We start from the raw sequence: 12766 nt of genomic DNA on the forward strand, positions 1-12766 counted from the left end.
CATGATTCCTACGGTTTTATACCTTTGAACTTATTTCTTCACTTAGGTTCCACACACTCAATTAGCTACACATCGAAATTTCCAAATAGGCGGTAAGTTATCGAGGCATATTATCAAATTCAAATTTCAATATATGTGCTCTAAATAAAATAATATAAAATGTAAAAATAAATAAATTAAAATAAGCGGAATTTTCAAAAAATGCGCCGCATTAAGTTATCGAGACGTATTATCAAATTCAAATAAAAAAATATGCGCTCTAAAAAAATATGTAAAAATAAATCGTAAAATCGTAAAATGTAAAAAAAATATGTAAAAATAAATAAAATAAAATAAAGCGAATTTTCAAAAAATGCGCCGCATTAAGTTATCGAGAATACGTCATTGAATACAAATTTTAACGTTGATGAGTGTGTCTTTATAAATTAACTTTTAAATTTTTGGGTAACGTATTTCATTTATTTCTTAAAGACCTACTCTCCAATACACTAATCGACTTAAAAATTTGAGATCAACAGAAAAAATAAAAAACTCAATATAAATTTTGTAATTTTCCACTTTCACTTCGCTATCAAGCTTGCAGTGGCGTAGCTAGGAATTTCGCTTGGGGGTTGGGGGGTCCAAAACCAGGAGGGAAAAGTTTTTAAAAACTGGGTGCCAAGTTTAGGGTTTTAAACTAATCTTAACACTTTTAATTATCGAAAAAGCTTCATTTTTCAAGGATATATTTTGTACATTCATGATTTTTCAAATGTTTTGTTTCCTTTTATGAAGCAAAGTAAATGTATTTTCATGAATAGGGGGGGTTCGGACCCCATGGACCCCTCTCGCTACGCCACTGCAACCTTACTTTGCTGTCGAACGAATCTCAATCAGTGTTTTTTCGCTAGCTGTGCTGGTACTAAAACAGGTAAGTATATGAAATATGATTTGAAAATGTTGAATTTCTCCTCATTTCCTATCTCGAACTTAGTCCTACATATCACTTCAGCTTCATGTCCCATCCATTAGCATGCCCGCTGTTTTCCTTACCACGTAGAGCAATAAAAACCGTAATCCTATCCTAATTCCTTTAACTCTACCATTTCTCTCTTCGCTGTATCGACGAAGTAGATAATCTAGCTTAATTAAACGACTTTAATTTTTCCCGGTGAATACTTCTGACGAATATTTCTCGGGTTTGCAGCCAGGTTAATGCTTTTATACAAGCCGACGTTAAAGTGTGAAATTGGACTTCCATAAAGTAACACAGCCTTGAGGATGGGAGACAAGTCGTCTCCAGAAACGTCGGCTTGTATAAAAGCATTAACCTCGCTGCAAACCCGAGAAATATTCGTCAGTAGCTTAATTAAAGTCTGCGCATCTATTAATTCCATTTGTATCCCTTTACTCCCACCTTACGGGGCCCAGGGACCAATTTTTGGATAGGTAATTAAAGTCATAGTTCACCTTTCATTGAACCTAAATAAAAGGTAGCTTGTCAGTCGGCCTCGACGAGGGCGGGATGAATTCTGTGCTTTGTGAGCGAGAGGAAGGGAGTTCGTGTCCTGTAGCGTGGATGTTTCAACACTGACCTTATGTTTACATGTAATTTTCAACCCACTTAATCGTGAGATATGAACTTTTATTAACGATATTGTCTCGTTTATGGTAGGTATTATTGTGTAATTTTAGCTAATCACCCTGGCCTTTCCTCCTCCAGCATTGACCTTCCCTCTGCAATTCATAACAAGTTGTTGGTTTTCGCTTCCATGCTGCCTGTAAAACCTATTATTTTCTTCCTCCCTCCCCACTTGCCTAACATTCTCCCTTCTTGGCACTTATTTCAAGTGTGGGATTGACTTACATCCCCGCTCAGTAATCGCTCCAAGCAAACACTCTGTCTCCTTCGAATCTCCCCCAAAAGTTTTCACTCCTCGTCCACCATAATTAGCAACTTCACGTTTCTTAACCTTTTCATCCCTTTCTTCTTCGACAATTTTCTCTTCATTAGAGCACTCCCAGTCTTTTATCGTCCTCTTTCCTTAGCGCACGAGTTTCCGCACCATATGGCGCTAAATTCCAAATGAGGCTCTTCAGTAGCCTTTTCTTTTCAATCTTATACAAAACTATCCTCTCATCAGGTCCTTCCTTGCCATGAAGTCTTAGAAATGGGAAAAAACGGAACGTTTAAAACGTTGGAAGAAAAGCTCCTTTTCATTCGAGCTGAAAAAAACACTATTTTTCGTGATATTTGGAGACTGAATTATTCCAGTTTTTTCGAAACAATTGTCAACTTATTTGGGGGATGAATCTGGTGATCGTTGGAAAAATGTGATTCATTTTACTAAGTAGCGAGATCAAATTTCATTCCCCGGGAAAAGAAGATTGCAGCCAAGCCAATTATTTGGCATTGGTTGTGGTCAATAATATGCCAATATTCAGCCATGTTTAAGCGTTAAATATATTTTACGCCATATCCTTCAATATTTATTTTTTTATTGCTATAGATTTCACGTCTTTGTCGTGTGTTTATCAGAAATCAAAAAAATAATACCGAAAAAGGCAATCAGAAGACTTTGGTATCACATTTATAGTCGCTAAAATTTAAAGATACTCCCAGTTAATAATGTGAAACTTCTATTTTCTTTCTGCGGGAGCCGAAAAGAGAATATTGGCTCTTTGCTGCCGACACTACACTGAGGTAATGCCTAAGTAAGAAGGAGGCTAAAAAGTAATTCAGGCACTCGGAATACCATCGTCTTTTTTTGGGGTCCACTGAGCTCGACATTTCTAATCCTTTTCATTTTTTGCAAGCAATTTATGTAAGCTTCTATGAAATTACAATGTGGAATGGTATTTAGAATCGTCAAAAAAATCTGCTTATGATCTCTACACTTCATCTAATTTACAACGGGTATTGTTACGCCGATAAAATAATTACACATTTCCTACAGCTGGTTATGAGATTCCAAAAAGAAAATGACTTTTTCTGGACGAATGAAATACGTCATGCCTTGAGAATGTAGCAAGTTGCAATTACACACTTCTGTGATGAAATGCTCGGTTGCGTAATTAGTTTCAATCGGCCCTCTTTATGCAATGGTAACTTTTAAATAATTGGATTTTCTTCTGCAGGCCAAGCGTTGCGTGTAACGGAAATTTAATTATCATTTTTCGAGACTCACCGCCAGAGAAATCAAAAAGCCATCATACCTTTTCTAACGCAAAGATTGTAACTGATGCAGCAGCTGATTTGTCTCACTGTCATCGACTCTATCAAATCCATTTTTACATTGAACCTTCTTCCGTTTCCCACGAATTTATTATGGGATATCTAGGAAAGACAGCTAGAAATATTTTATTTGCCAATGATTTCAGTCTCATTGAATAACAGACAAAAGTATTTTAAAAATCAAACGTGAGGCTTCACTTTTTATACTTCATGTTTGAACTTGGATAATAAAATGTAATAATTGTAAAATAAATTTAATCTTCGACCTCTTTCCGGAAACCATGGGCCATTTTTTCTATACAATGGTTAATTTACCTCCTTTCCCAATCTATCACTCATATGAGAACCGTACGAATCGCAATTTTGTAATCTATGAATCAATATGCCAAGTGAAAAGAAATGCACTTTCATATAAATAGATAGATGTATAAAGATGGTTTTGGATTCAAAAACCAACGGTAAGCAATGGCATGTTCATAGCAGGCGAGGACTACAGGAAAATGTGTAAAAGGGAACTTCTACCGTTCATCAATGAAGTTGAGCCTTCCTCTACTCAAGAACCACTTTCCTCTCTCCAGTAAATCGAGCGCGTCTCAACAGGCGATTACCAACCCCATTCACCAGCACTCCAAGATTACCACCGAACATCAGGCCGACTTCAAACCCTCTTCGCGAGTCCTAAATCCTGCGAACAGTAGTCGCTCTCTTCTTCCATCCCAACCTATTACCCTAAGCGAATTAATTTTCATAAAAACGCTTTCTTCAGGGCTCGGCTTACCCTTCGAAATTATGTACCCTTTTATCTTCCGAGAAAATTAATCGCTTCGACCATTTAGGATTCATTTCTCGAAATAAATTAGCAAGTAAGCATGAATTCACTCCATATTCAGCTTTCTTGGGCCCAATGGATAACAAGTTATTACTTCATACTCAACAGGGGCGTATACCCTCTGCCGCCCGACACGAAGAAATTTAGCGTAAGCGTTAATGCTGTCAACTGCTTACCGCTAAATTATCTACCAATATTTTTTTTTTTTTTTTTTTTTATTCTCAAACCACCGGATACAGCTCTTATTGGCCATTTTACACCGGGGTGTTCAACAAATGTAACGTACGTAAATCAAATGTAAGTAAACGTACACAAACGACCATGCCCTAGACCGGGGAAACCTACCCAGGCGGGACTCGAACCCGCGACCTCTTGTTTGGCAGGCGAGAACGTTACCCCTACGCCACCGAGGCCGGCAATAATAGTGTTTCATCATTTTACATTCATTGTAAATATGAACTATGATGCTTTGACCTTACATAAAATTTCCTAATCCAGCTTTACATTGATCTTGCCCCCAAGAAATAATCTGTTGATATACGATGCAATCTACTCCTATCGCGCAACTGACGGGAGCTGTAAGTCAGAAAACAATCATCGCATCTCTTATACGATACGTGACACGACGTGGTATAAGATTAACTCTGGTCTGAAAGAAACCCTGTGGAAATATTGCAATATCTCATTTAACTCACCATCGCATAATTATCAAAGGATTGCAATTTTTCGTCACTGCGCTCATAAACTCATTCCTAAAACAAGACAACAATAATTTTGCTCACACAAAAACAATATGACGTTTTCAGAGTGTTACTTTAAAATTATGAGCTCACATGGATATTATTTTCAAGAAATACATCGAGGAATATTAGAGTTTGCGACCCACGAGGACCTGACAATTTGAAAAAGCCGTAAGGAGCTGCGTAAAAGTCTTAATATACGGTGGTAGGAATGAAAAAAATTGGAGATCGCTGATTTAACTGCAATGGCTGACGATCTTTCCAAGTCCTTCTGGTTTTCCATCTGGTAAGCTCAACCCCGTATTCTGTTGACCGGTCAAAAGCTTAGAACGCGGGTGACTAGCAACAGCATCATCACTGAATGAGTCTCGCTCACTCAGTGAGCATGTAAAATTGAACCCGATGGTTGACTTGGGTACGAGAGGTTCAAGGAGACTGCATCGAGGGGGCCCAATTCCATCCTATAGAAGGCTGATTTCTGTTGCCACTTCGGTCGCATTTAAATCGGTTTTCAAAAATGTCCGCGGCACGGTGATGAGTGCAATGCGATCCACTTTTTTTACAATATTTTGCAGTATAATGTCATGAATCGCGGTGCATATCATTGAAAAGTTATGAATTTGATAGATTGCATCATCATGTGAATAAATTTATGTTAATACCCTCGATTATACCTTATTTCCCCGCGAAACTTGGATCAATTCGTCCGCCAGCGACACGTGTGGCGACTTTTGTAAATACATTTAAATTCGCAGTGGATGGCAATACATTTTAGAGGCCAACTTGAGGATCCTCTCTTGTAATATTCGTGGTGAGCGTAAAGCTCTCAACAATAAGCCACAGGCTTGTACATTGTACAAGTCGAACTGAATTAAACTCGCTCACTCCGAGAGCAGTTAAAATTCACCCACCGACTTTTGCCTTGTTTAGATGTCAGTAAAGCTATCTCCGAAATAAGCAATAGGCTTGTACAAGTCGCAAATCTACGTTCGGGATGCCAGTAAGTTTTCAAATGCCACCTCGCTCAGCTATTGCTGTTGGGAATTCTCTAATAGCTTATTACCCAGGATTTAAACCCATGACTCATCAGTCACGCTCAACCCTCTGCGCCATCGTGCAAACTTGACAGCTGAAAATGCATGCCCTTTTTTCCCACATCACGAAGATTTTATTGACGACAGAGGGTTTTTCTACCCAAAACACATGCTTCCTATGAAAGAAACCCAAAATAGCTCACATAAAACCCTTAAACTCAGCGCGAAACTTCATCTCAGAGCCCCTTTATCGCTCGATATTTTCAAAATATAATTCTCTCGGTCATTATATTCTTTTCTGAAATTTTTCCGTCGTTTTCTTTTCATCTTCTTTCCCTTCCGTTTTTAACGTGCTTCCTTTCTGTTTCTCCTTAACATTTCACTGGCCCAAATTCTCCACGCCTCTATTTATTCCCTTTCAACCTTCCCCCTTTCGCCGCGGCCCGTGTCCCTCCCAGTTGCCAGCCCCCTTCGTTCCTAAACGCTTTAATTCACTTACACCTGGTTCCCACTTTTTCTCGTCTCCACTCTTAACCGCGCGCATTATAACTCCATTTTTCTTTTCCGTCGCCTTTACCCTTCCCCCCCCCCCCCCATAAAAAAACTCCACCCAGAACCGCGCCCTTTATAACTCTACCCCATCCAACAGCTCTCCCTTTTCCAGTGTAGGTAAGTAATCGAGTAGAATTCATTGGACTGCTTGTAACGATTACTTTTGAAGTAATTTGTACTTGTGACGATCACTTTTTGCGAAATGTTGTACTATTTGTAATGTACTCTTTACGTTGAAAGTGGAACATTTACTTTCATTGTAAGCGTTACATTCATGGTAACCGTTACTTTCATTGTAAGAGTTACTCTTATTGTAAACTTTACTTTCTATGTTATCGTTACTTGCTCGAGATCGATGTTAGCTTTACTCCGTCCTACGTCATTTGCTTGTTTAGGTTGAGCCACTTATATACTGTAGCCTTCTTATGATGGGTACAAAATATGACACCCCTTGTGTTGTGCAGCAGTTGCTTTTGTATGTATCGCAAGTGAAATTGCGAAAATTTAGTAATTTATATGACTCAGTTATTCCACATTTTTACTGCGATATTCGACAGTGACCAGGTGTTCTCTGTAGTGGACAATCTTACAAGAATTATTAGGAATTGTAGCTGTATTTTTACTGATTACTTTTTTATGTCAGTAATGTGTTTTCGTAATTGAATACTTTTTTACGAAGTAACTGTAATTGTGCCAAGTTACTTTTTCTCAATACTTCTACCAACACTGTCCCTACTCCAACTTCTCATTTTACTTACGTGTTTATCGCCATGGCTCCATTGTAATGTGCCGGCCAACGGCTTAACTTGTTTGAGCCCCAGCGTCATACGGGACATTTGGCCCGTGAACTATTCTTCTCGTGTAGTCCGGCATTTGTGGAACCACGGTCCGCGCAACTTTCTATTTGGTGCGAACTGCTCCAGAATGCATGCATGTGCCTACTTTCAGAGTGAGAGCAGTATCCCTCTCAAAGGCAACTAAACGTGTAAACGCAGCATTTATCAATAGCTGCCATGCCGATGCGAGTATCCACTGCAATTAAAGGCACCATTTTTTAATAATAACAAATTTTGTTATTACTCCATAAAAAAGAAAAAAAACTGCAGTATAGTAACTAAGTACATACTCGAGTAACTTTACGTATTAGCCAACCTGTTTTATGGCTACCATAATTTACGAAAAGGTCATGCACACATATAAATACTTTTTGAGACAGCATTTAAATTTTCAGTTCATACATATATTTTTATCCACATATACTATAAGATTCCTGACCTTAACAGCTCCACGTACTACTGGATGTTTCGCAAAACACAATTTGTAATCCCAGGAGACAGCTAAAGCAGCTGGGAGCTGCGGCATTTACTCGTAGAACAGTTTTATCTACTTGGACTTGGATAATTTGTAATACATTTCGTGCAAAACCCCAATATAATATGTGACATTCTAATGAGTGCCTATAGATGCAGCGCATACTGGATGGATATATTCATTGCATATATTCCTATGCCCAGGAAGGGAATAAACTGGTTTCCTCCAAAAAGTTTCGCAGTCTACCTAAAAACGTAACGTCCAGAACCTGGAGCGTGTTCAAAGATTAAGTGGGGACTAAAATTGGACAATAAATCATAGTCTAGGGTATCGAATAACCAAAATGAACTAATGAACAGGATTTTTTTGATTTTCACCCTTATTCCGCCGCCCTAAGAATATTCACATCCAGTGAATTTCGTTCGGGGGGCGGGGGGGGGAGTTCCCAAACCAGGGGTGAAAATTTTTTAAAAACAGGGTACTATGTATAGGGTTTTAAACTGATTTTGACACTTTTCATAATCGAAATAACTTCATTTGTTGAAGAAATATATTGTAAATTCATATTTTTTTCAATATTTTGTTTTTTCTTTTATGAAGGAAAATGATTGCGTTTTCACATTTCGGAGGTGGGGGGTCCGAAGCCCTCACTGGCTACGCCACTGTTCACATCGTATTAATAACAGAAAAAAATCGGGGAGTCCACTGAAGCACGAAGAGTATGCTAAATAAGAATGCCTGAAAATAAAAAGGAAAAGTAAGTCATATTAGTCGAGCGAAATATTTCCGAAGCGGTTTCCGGTCAATTTCGACTATCTGCACATCAGTGAAATTCACCGGCTTGGTGATACACTCCTTTATGGAGTCAAATCAAACCTTATTTGGCGGAAAGGTGACGAGAGTAGTAGCTCTTTTCTCCAAAGCCGGCATTTCCACGTCTCTTTAGCCCCGAGGAATCTCACTAGTTCCGCACCTCTCCACTCGCCTTTGGGGCGCAACTCCATCCCCCCTCCTCGTCCTCCCTTGATACGAACACCAATAAAACTACACCGCACTCGAAGCTCTACGTTCGCTGGAATTGCAACGGCTGCGACGAAACTGCTTGGAGCCTCAGAGCAATCTGTTAGAAAACGAGCATCGATAGCATCGCACCACAAAGCAAAAATCTTTGCGCGAGAAAGCTGCAGAGTGAATTACCGGAGTGCTTGAGGGAATCCAGCTTTGAAATGTAAGGAAGAATTTTTTTTCACTTCTTTTCATTTAATCTAGAGAAGAATTAAAAATTCTATGTGGTGAATTTTACGCCGAATGAAAAACAGCCATTCATATTTTTAAAAAAAGCTGATTAAAATTTGAAATTCCTGTACCAGATTTCACTATTAGGATATGCATTCATAAAAATATCACTGACGCAAAAAAGAAGGTTCATTTATTTTTTTTAATTTCTGCTGCTAAGCATAATTGCAGACCCAATATGCAGTTATTGCTTCGAAATCAATTTAAAAGTATTTCTGGTGCCGTGGGAATTTAGAGATAAATAAAATTCAACGTGAAATTATAATCCTAAAGTACCATAAAATGAAACAATTATTTGAAAAAAATATAGTCATCAGTTACTTATGAGATATATACCGCAATATTCTTTCCCAGAGGTTAACTGAGCAATCAGTTAGCTCATTTAGCGATTCTAGAAATTTCTCAAATCATGAAACCGCGGTTGAAAACATCTCACCACGGAAAAAATTCAAATCATGGGAATCCTCTAAAATTTACCTCATGATTAGTTCAAATGTTCGCCATTCGTCAAATGACACTAAGAAGATTTCATTTGTTTACATTATTCTCAAGTTCTGTTTTTCTAACTAATGGCTAAAGACCCGGCATGGCGGTCCCTCTTTCTTAAGTTTTCAACTCCCTATTTACGGGTAACAGGGCAGGACCACTCTTAAGCAGGAAAGCAGAAGTGCTAAAGCAGCACGGCTCTTGAAGAGGCTCTGTGCTGAAGGGTAACTAAAATACATAATACTAATATAATCTACCATTCCCTGGTACCATTACTACTACACTAAAAACTCTGCGAATCCTTGGAATGGCTTCAATAAGCTGCGTTAAAACACCATTTTGAGTTTAATAACGTGGCATGGTTGAGCGAATGGACATAAGGTAATTGAAATTGGCACCTTATAATAAAACTTTCCGAGGATTGATTGCGACATAATACCCGAAAATGGTTACCTGTTTTCCACCTCTCTCAATATGATTTCAATACTTAATGAACTAAGGGAAAAACTAAGGCCCCGTTCAAAGTAACCAAACTTGGCATAAAGTTTTTTTTGTGAACTATATCAATTAAGGAAAGATTCCTTCAATCAAAGAAATCGATTTTTGAGGATTTACGATATTTTTTACGTCTCTTAATGGACAAAACTGCTTACCTCAATTTCAAGAGCACTTCTAGCATTTCTCAACGAATAACTATCCTAACTCGAGTTACATCATTTTAACATACTATGAAAAAACATAAGCTCTTTCAGAGTTTTCAACTCCGTAGTTACCCTAAAACATCGTTCATCGTGCATTCACACAACGATGGTTAAAACCTGTGCTGCCCTCCAGTGCTGAAATCTAAAGTGAAGGAGGACCTGACGGTTAGCGAATCTGATGAGGTATGGAAGGTTAAGATATTACCGTGTTCAACGTGTATTTATCGACTATTTTTTCTTCCGCCCATATTCTTACTTGCTTGGACAAATCCATGAAAAAAAATAGAGCAATGGGATTTTCACGAACTTTTCGTCTTTCTCTTGTCGCTTCCCCTTCCGGTCTCCCAGCGCCTAACCATCGTAAAGTGGCAACGTTAGGAACTACATGGACTGTTGTCCGAACATGCATTCACTCAGCTAGTTCGGCCAACTATCGTTAAGACGATCTCTCGGACAATCGTAATCGGAACGGGGCAAAATTTTTCACGGCTCTTAACGGGCAAAACTTCTTCCCTTAATTTCAAGAGCACTTTGAGCATTTCTCAATGAATAACTATCCTCACTCGAGTTACATAATTTTAATTGTTATGGAAAAACATAAGCTCATTTAGATTTTTCAACTCCGTAATTACCCTTAGTTTAAGTCTAGTAAGGTTGTTATGGACAAGCATTGAGTATAAACGGCCTAGCAGTGCCGATGGCTTCCAGCGGTCTCAGTTCGCCTCTTCCCCTGTTTTCCACATTCCTCATACATCTAGCGCACGTGCACACGCACCGGGTTGACTCCTGGCCGGTGACGCCCAATTCACAAACATTCCGAAGATCTCCACTCACACCGGGAGATCCCATCTCAAACAACTCCCTCCCGTCCCCCCTCAACTCACCCGATCACTCCTCTGCATCCTTACTGGAAAAATAAGACTCAAAAACCCACTCACTTTTTCGTGACTGTCCTTCAAATTTCCTCCAATACCTCATCCGAACACTTCTACGCTCCGGCCAAGTGTTGCAGCAGGGCAGTTGCTTCTCCCTCCACCGAGGAGGAGGAGGAGGACGAATAACCTTGAAAACGAAGATGAAAATTGATTCATGATTTCAGGTAGGATACCGCGATTTTGCATACTACTACATGAGTACAGTAGACCCTTGCTTAGCCATAGTAATCTATCCCAGATGATATATTATAAAGCGAATGACATCGTTTCATAGAAAGATTTAGGGGCGGGGGGCACGTCCCCCCCCCCCCCCAATACGCTTACAATATAGAATAGATTTTTATTACGGTCCTGTTATCATTAGGTACTTCTTATTTTTTTATAATCAGCAATGGAGCCAAATGTAGAGGGTACTTATAGAGATTGTCTTTCACACGTATAGTCAGGTATCAAAAGTTATATCCTTAGTAAAATAAAAAATGAGGGTAGCAAACCGAGATGGTATGAGGCGATATTAAAAAAACCATAAAGGCAACAAAGCGAAAATAATTTAAGATGAAAATAAGCCGTACTGATTTATCCGCTATTGATCACGAGTTTATAATAAACAAATATAATCTTTCTAAAGGAAACGGAAAATAAAACTGTCGTTATTATATATGTAATATATTAATATTTTCATATTAATAACCTTTATATTAAATAAAATTATATTTCGTAATGTATTTGTTGCGTCTTTTTTTAATCCCTAATATGAGAAGGCCGTTTGCCTGTCATACACTTGTGCCCCCGCAGAAAAAATCCTGAATCCGCCCTTGCAGCGTTTAATGAATCGGGACTATTTTCAGGAAAAAATTAAAAGAAAAATGAAAATAACACGAAACGCACATAGTGATTGTGCATGGTTGAACGCGATAAAATTGTCATGAATAAGTGTAAAAGTCTATTATGAAATCATTATAAGAATTAGAGAATATTATGAATTTATATGTGAAGTACGAGAGTGCGAAATTTTTGCATGGGTTAGTACATGATTATTATCATCTCTCCACCAGGAATTTTTGGGGGAGGCACAAGGGACAGACAAGCAAATTATCTTCTCATATATGGGATTAAAAGTGACGTATAACAATTAATGCACGGAATATACTCTTTATTTTAATATAGCAGTTATAAATATGATAATATTAATAAGTTACATGTATTGGCAATAACGACATTTTTCTTTTATATTTCTAACTGAAGATGTTCGATGCTTTATTAATGTTTATTTTTTACACAATATCTTCATTAAAATGCATTAATGCTAGTCCATTCAAACGATTTTCTCTCATTCTTCTGAGAAGATATTTTTTTTTAATTGGCGTAAGGTGGAAAAAGAACGCAGAGCTCAGGGTTTAGCTGTCAGCGCATATGTATTTCCGATTTTTGAGGAGGGCCCGTGGCCTCGTGCCCCCCCCCCCCCGCCTAAATCCGCCAATGCTCTCCACCATTGTTGATCTTCTGTCATCAATCTTAAATTTTTTTACAATCGAAAATCAAAATGAGCCACGGCGTGGTGATGTACAAGTGAAATGTGCTCCGGCCACTAACACCGACAGAGAGAAAAGGGAAAGGGCTCTAAATATATTTTAAAAAGGAAAACAAGAAGATAAGAGGAGCGGAGCT

Source organism: Ischnura elegans, chromosome 3, assembly GCF_921293095.1.
Source record: "Ischnura elegans chromosome 3, ioIscEleg1.1, whole genome shotgun sequence".
NCBI classification, from domain to species: domain Eukaryota; kingdom Metazoa; phylum Arthropoda; class Insecta; order Odonata; family Coenagrionidae; genus Ischnura; species Ischnura elegans.